Source organism: Dermacentor silvarum, chromosome 4 (genome assembly GCF_013339745.2).
Source record: "Dermacentor silvarum isolate Dsil-2018 chromosome 4, BIME_Dsil_1.4, whole genome shotgun sequence".
Classification (NCBI taxonomy): Eukaryota; Metazoa; Arthropoda; class Arachnida; order Ixodida; family Ixodidae; genus Dermacentor; species Dermacentor silvarum.
In genome coordinates, this window is record NC_051157.2 from 189,099,365 (window position 1) to 189,106,507 (window position 7,143).

The window sequence follows — 7,143 nt, forward strand, 5'->3', positions numbered from 1 at the left end:
AGCCATTCGCACACCATCTAGAATGACAGAACCTACATTGGTGTGTTCCAGTATTAATAGTAATATTTCGTGTGTAACCTTATCAAACGCCTTTTCAAGGTCTAACTGTAGCATGGCAACCCGACCTTCTTCGGCATCACATGATTCAAGTATGCTTCTGGCAACGTGGATATTAGTGTATATCGTTCTTCCTTGGATTCCAAAGGTCTGGTGAGGTCCAATTAGTATTTTAATTACTTTTTGAAGTCGCTTAGCAAGCACTTTCATGTGAACTTTATAATCAACATTTGTGAGGCTTATTGGTCTGTAAGCCTCTACAGAGCGTAACTTCAAACGATCATTGGTCTTTGGAATTAGTACCATATGTGTCATCCTAAATGATGGGGGCATCCTTTTCATCTCGTAACACTCATTTATTACGCGGTGCAATACTTCTGCCATTTCTGCTTTAAAGCATTTATAGAAAGCTGCCCCTAGCCCATCTGGTCCAGGTGATTTACCAAGGCTTAACTCATCAATTGCTTTTTCAACTTCTTTCACGCTAATTGGTCTTTCTAGCTCCTCACATAGTTCTTTTTCTAATTTAGGCATTAGTGGCAGGAAGTTATTTTTAAACAGCTCGGTGTTTTCTTTCTTATGATTTAGTAAGTTACGGAAGCGCTCAACGAAGGCCATTTCAATGATATTACTATCTGTGGTAACACGGTTGTGATAACAAATTTCGTTTATTTCTTTTTTTACTGCATGCCGCTTTTCATCGCCTAGCGCTCGTTTGGTGGGCGTTTCCCCGCACCAAAACCGCTCTGCGCGTGCCCTGACTACTGCGCCTCGATATCTTTCAATGTCAACTGCTTCTAGCTTACTTTTAATTTCTTTTATTTGCTTTGCAAACAAACCCGGCTTGTAGTTTTCCGTTGCAATAATAAATTCTAGCGTGGTATAAAGTTCGTTTTCTTTCTCTTTTTCTTTTCTGTGTAGCACACATGCTCGGTCAATCGCAGCAAGTTTTATCTCTGATTTAAAGATTTCCCATGAAGCTGAAATGCTACCTGACTCATCACACAACAAGTTATATATCTTTTCTTTTAGTTTTTCAAGAAAAGGTTGATCTTGTAATAATTTATCGTTGAACTTCCAAGTAAACCAATTAAATTTGGAAGCTTTTTCTTTTGTGCCCACAGTAACTGTTACTAAACAGTGATCACTGAAACTAACACATTTGACGTGATAGTCAACACATTCAGGCAAAAAAAGAGCAGGCACATAAATACGGTCTAACCTGGCATGGCAATCACCTTGGAAGTGGGTGTACGCCGTGCCGTTTCCAGAGACTAGTACGCTTCCTACATCTTCTAGGTCATGTTCATTTACAACTTCTGTCAAATACATCGCACTTTTGTCTCTCGCCAGTAACTTTTTACTTCTATCCTCTGGTCTTTGCACACAATTAAAGTCGCCAAACAGGATGACATTTCGGTCACACTTTACATACGATTGTATAGTTCCAAAAAAATCACCTCTTTCTTGGGGTGTATTAGGCGCGTAAACGCATAGGGCACGCCATAACATACCGCAAAATCCAAAATCCAACACAACAAACCGGCCACTCTGGCATGCTATAACTGCTTCTTCAACAATATCTATTGAATTTCGATATAATATCAAGCAGCCTCCAGACGTACCCACAGCATGCGACACGCAAATATTAAATCTAGCTCTGAAAGTTTCCACCATTCGATCTGTTTGCTCTTGGGTCTCGATTTTTGTTTCTTGTACGGCGATCAGATCCAGATCATTTTCTAAGAGAAGGCGACTTAGCTGGTATTGTTTCCTGCGGGCTGACAAGCCACGCACATTTAAGGTCGCTATGCGTAAAGGAAATTTTAGTTTGTTAGCCATATTAAACAGGTTTTACAATACTTGTAGTACTCACATCGCTGTTCGACAGGATGGTAGGCTCCGACATTGTTTTTGTTTCTGGTGGGTTTAGAGCCATCTTGTCACATAAAGAGGCCCGATCAGTGATCGGACTGTTCGAGTTCTCACCACACAAACAGTTCCCTCGCTAAGGCGGGGGGGGGGGGGGGGGGGCTCTGTGGGCGTCGGTCTCCGGTCGGGTGGTACATTGGGCTTGAAATGCGTGATGCTGCGACGAGCAGTGCCCGTCTTCGTAGGTGGTTCCCCTGTGCTCGTCTGGCCGTTGTTCTGTCTGTTGTCTTGGGTTTCATCACGGGTACGCTTCGCTGCAGCGCTGGTAACTGTTTCCATTGCGACCTCGCGAGCTTCCGTCACTTCAATTATATCTTTTGAAGGCATAGTCGTATTAGCAACTTCGTGTTGACTAGCGGGCTCTTTGTCTGTGTTAGTTGCCGCGGCTACGGGGCCTTCGTCTTCGTTGGTGTCCTTCGTGTTCGTATCTTTCTTTCCGGGTGGCTTTGTCTCAACAGTTGTCACAGCGGAGTCTTCATGCTCATCTTCCCGTGTAGCTTCCTTGGCGTCATTCAGGTCCATAATATGTTCCGACGTATCATAACTTCGCGGTGGTCCTGCTACTGATGCATAAGATCGCACGCACATGGTCTCATCGTGGCCATAGCGGCGACAATGGCCACAGCGTGGGACACGACAGTCTCGTCGCATGTGTCCGATGCCGTGACACCGGAGGCAGAGCGGTGCTCTGCCCGGAACAGAGACAAGCGCCAGGTCTTCCGCAACTCGCAGTTGATGCGGCAAGTCATCCGTACTCACGCCCACCTTCAGTTGTAAGGTCACTGACCTCGTTGTAGTATTCTTCTCGTTACAGCCTTGAACACGCCACTTATCTCTGGTGACTTCCAGGACTTTGCCGAATGGAGCCAATGCAGTGCGCACGTCTTCATCGGGAACGCCATGCAAAAGCCAGTACAGCTTTATCCTTAGCGCCTGGTTGCACGGATCGACTACAACGCAGCGTCGGTCTTTCACAGTGAAGTTTCCAGCTGCCAGCATCTTTTTCTTTGCTTCGTTGTCACAGAACGTCACCGCCCAGACATGATTCATTTGATAAGCACCTAGTGCGACCACTTCCGGCAGTAGCGAAAGTTGCTCGAGTGCACCTCTAAAATGTTCGACCCTATACGGCCTGGCTTTCAAATCGGCGTGTAAAAAGACAGTGTCCTTCACAGTCGTACCTGAGGGCAAAGTCGGCAAAACAATTTGGTAGTCCTGGCTGAACATCTCGGTTGACCTGTTACCGCCGCCTCGGGTGGCGGCTATACCTGCTCCTTGGGAGCTCATGAGACGCACGTCCGCACGCTACGGTGGCCGGAAGTGGAATCCCCTCTATACTAATGAGGAGACATGGAGAGACGCACATAAAACGCTACAAATATGGCTGCATTAAATGCCCAACATTCTGCGCACAACTTTATCCGCATGCGCGTAGCAGATACTTTGATAGGTTAGGTGGCGATAACATGGCAACGTGTGCGGAATAAAAAAAAAAAAAAAACTCCCTGTCGGGGAATCGAACCCCGGTCTCCCGCGTGACAGGCGGGGATACTGGCCACTATACTAATGAGGAGACATAGAGAGACGCATATAAAACGCTACAAATATGGCTGCATTAAATGCCCAACATTCTGCGCACAACTTTAGCCACATGCGCGTAGCAGATACTTTGATAGGTTGGGTGGCGATAACATGGCAACGAGCGCGGAATAATAATAAAAAAAACTCCCTGTCGGGGAATCGAACCCCGGTCTCCCGCGTGACAGGCGGGGATACTGGCCACTATACTAATGAGGAGACATGGAGAGACGCACATAAAACGCTACAAATATGGCTGCATTAAATGCCCAACATTCTTCTTCTTTCTTCTTTCTGGGGTTTTACGTGCCAAAACCAGTTCTGATTATGAGGCACGCCGTAGTGGAGGGCTCCGGATTAATTTTGACCACCTGGGGTTGTTTAACGTGCACTACAACGCAAGCACACGGGCGTTTTTGCATTTCGCCTCCATCGAAATGCGGCCGCCGGGGCCGGGATACGATCTCGCGACCTCGTGCTCAGCAGCGCAATGCCTTAGCTGACTGAGCTACCCCGGCGGGTCTGCCCAACATTCTGCGCACAACTTTAGCCGCATGCGCGTAGCAGATATTTTGATAGGTTGGGTGGCGATAACATGGCAACGTGCGCGGAATAATAATAATAAAAAAAACTCCCTGTCGGGGAATCGAACCCCGGTCTCCCGCGTGACAAGCGGGGATACTGGCCACTATACTAATGAGGAGACATGGAGAGACGCACATAAAACGCTACAAATATGGCTGCATTAAATGCCCAACATTCTGCGCACAACTTTAGCCGCATGCGCGTAGCAGATACTTTGATAGGTTGGGTGGCGATAACACGGCAACGTGCGCGGAATAATAATAATAAAAAAAAACTCCCTGTCGGGGAATCGAACCCCGGTCTCCCGCGTGACAGGCGGGGATACTGGCCACTATACTAATGAGGAGACATGGAGAGACGCACATAAAACGCTACAAATATGGCTGCATTAAATGCCCAACATTCTGCGCACAACTTTAGCCGCATGCGCGTAGCAGATACTTCGATAGGTTGGGTGGCGATAACATGGCAACGTGCGCGGAATAATAATAATAAAAAAAACTCCCTGTCGGGGAATCGAACCCCGGTCTCCCGCGTGACAGGCGGGGATACTGGCCACTATACTAATGAGGAGACATGGAGAGACGCACATAAAAGGCTACAAATATGGCTGCATTAAATGCCCAACGTTCTGCGCACAACTTTAGCCGCATGCGCGTAGCAGATACTTTGATAGGTTGGGTGGCGATAACATGGCAACGTGCGCGGAATAATAATAAAAAATGTGGTTGATCCCTCTTATATAGGAATCGGTATAGAACACGAAAGTGAAACGTGTCTTCACAGAAGTAGTGTAATGTTTATTGCACATTGATATATAATGTCTATTGGTGTTTTGTGGCTAAAGCGCCCTTAGGCGTTGATGCACCCACGCTGACGCCTGGTGGCACGTCTCCTCCATCACGACTACCAACGTCGATGACCATGAGCAACCGTCGTGCATATGGAAGCTGCACTACGCTGCACACGCTAGCACAACGCGAAAGACGAAGCACGTAACTGACACACTAATACAACGCGCAAGAGAAAGCACGTAACTGAATCGTCACCGAGTCAAATCAGCGCGTACAGCGCGTCGTAATTGCAGCCTCCGCGATCAACTTCAGAAACATTTTCAGAGCTAATTGCGGAGGCCACGCTCCGCTGTGCTGAGTACGGTGAACGCCACCTAGGTGGCGTTGGTAGTGCTTCTTGATGCCAGCGTCCCTTCGAATGCTGGCATCGAGGCGTCGTAGTGCTGAGACCACCGAAGCGTTCACTGTCGGTGCGCGTTAAGGCCGGAATACATGGAGCGAATAACCGGCGTCCGAGCGAAGAACTTCGTCGGGCGGCGAACGTCCGACGGCCGGCGTCAAGAAATTTGCCGTCCGCAGCCGATCTGCCTGTCCAAACATTTTCGTCTGGCGAACGCCGCCGCCGGAAGCGTCTAGCGCGCAGCGGTGGACGACAGCCAATCAGGAGGCACTAGTTCCGGTCGCAATGCATGCTGGTGTTTTGCGCGCGCGCGCCTTTTCGCGTCGTCTGCAATCGCGTTGGTGTTGCCGTGTCTGCATGTCTCTGCACCGATTGAGTAGTTCCTAGTATGATCTCTCAGGAATCGCGTTGTATTTGTACATGCCATATCCGCTGATCTGCGAGGAAACAGACAAGCAGTGCAAGCTCTCTACAACAACCTTCAACAGAAATCGTCTGATCTCAGAGGCCACATGCTGTCGTCATGCCTATCTCCCGACTTCCCCGATAGATGGCGCTGGCATCGGATATTTCTTTCGCTAGGCTTAGACGCGTTCGAAACGAGAAGCGATCTCGAAAACTACTCAAGGTTATCCATAATACTCTGTCGTCGAAGCGGCCTGAGACTAAGCGAAAGCCGTTTACGCAGTCATTTGCTTCCAACTAAGTGAATTCTACAAGGACAACGCCAAATTCAGTTCGAAGCGGGCGGCCGGGACCGCCGCCAACACGGCGGCCAACGCGCGGCGGCGTTCGCCGCATGTATTGCAACACAGCAAACATCCTGCGTCGTGTCGCCGCGTCGTTACTTGACGTGTGAAGTTCGTCGAGAAAGTTCGCTCCATGTATCCCGGGCTTTAGTGTCATAATGCAGTACTTCTCTTTTCTGCTCGTAGGCGGCGGCACCGCCCCGAGCAAGAGCGCGGGTACACGGAGGAGTGTTAGATATATAAGGCGCGTCTGCGTAGCTCTCTGCAAATGCGTTTGTGGCGCAATGGGTTAAGCGCTCGGCGATCTATCGTCGCGGACCGAGAGGTCGTGGGTTCGATTTCCAAATTTTGCATGTTTGTGGAACTTTTTCTTCTGGTTTCTTTCTTTGTATTATGTTCTATGACGTATTTCCGTGACGGAAATACGTCAGTGAAGTCTTGGTGGACCCCGGAATAAAACACTTTCGTGTTAAAAAAAAGACACTCCCCGTCGGGGAATCGAACCCCGGTCTCCCGCGTGACAGGCAGGGATACTGGCCACTATACTAACGAGGAGACATGAAAAGGCGCACATAAAGCATTACATATATGAAACATTGAAAATGCAATATTCTGCGCCCAAGTGTAGTAAAACACGCGCGCGAACGATAGATAGCGTGGGTGTGGTGACCATGGGAACACGCGTGCAGAAAAAGGAAAAAAAAAAGACACTCCCCGTCGGGGAATCGAACCCCGGTCTCCCGCGTGACAGGCAGGGATACTGGCCACTATACTTTTTTTTTTATTTATTGCCGGTCTTTGACAATGTACAATGCACATGGTATAGAAACAGACATCACAAAAAGAACACCTACAGAACATACTGAAAAACATGAAAGCCATCAGCCCAACATGGACTGGCGTTGTCAAACTAAAATTCTTTTAAAGCTGTCAGAGGTTCTATCCTCGACAGCCAATCGGGTACAATATCTTGCATTTTCTTGATTTCAATGAAACGAGACATACTTTCTCGAAAATAAATACGAGCAGGCCTAGCATCTGGGTCGCA

The 7,143-nt window shown here is 48.2% G+C and overlaps 1 non-coding gene across 1 annotated transcript; it reads right to left on the reverse strand.

Annotated features, from left to right (window-relative positions):
• Window positions 1-6,578: 6,578 nt before the first annotated feature.
• Trnad-guc (transfer RNA aspartic acid (anticodon GUC)) lies at window positions 6,579-6,650 on the reverse strand. The gene has a single exon. It is a non-coding gene; the product is annotated as a tRNA-Asp (tRNA).
• Window positions 6,651-7,143: the final 493 nt, after the last annotated feature.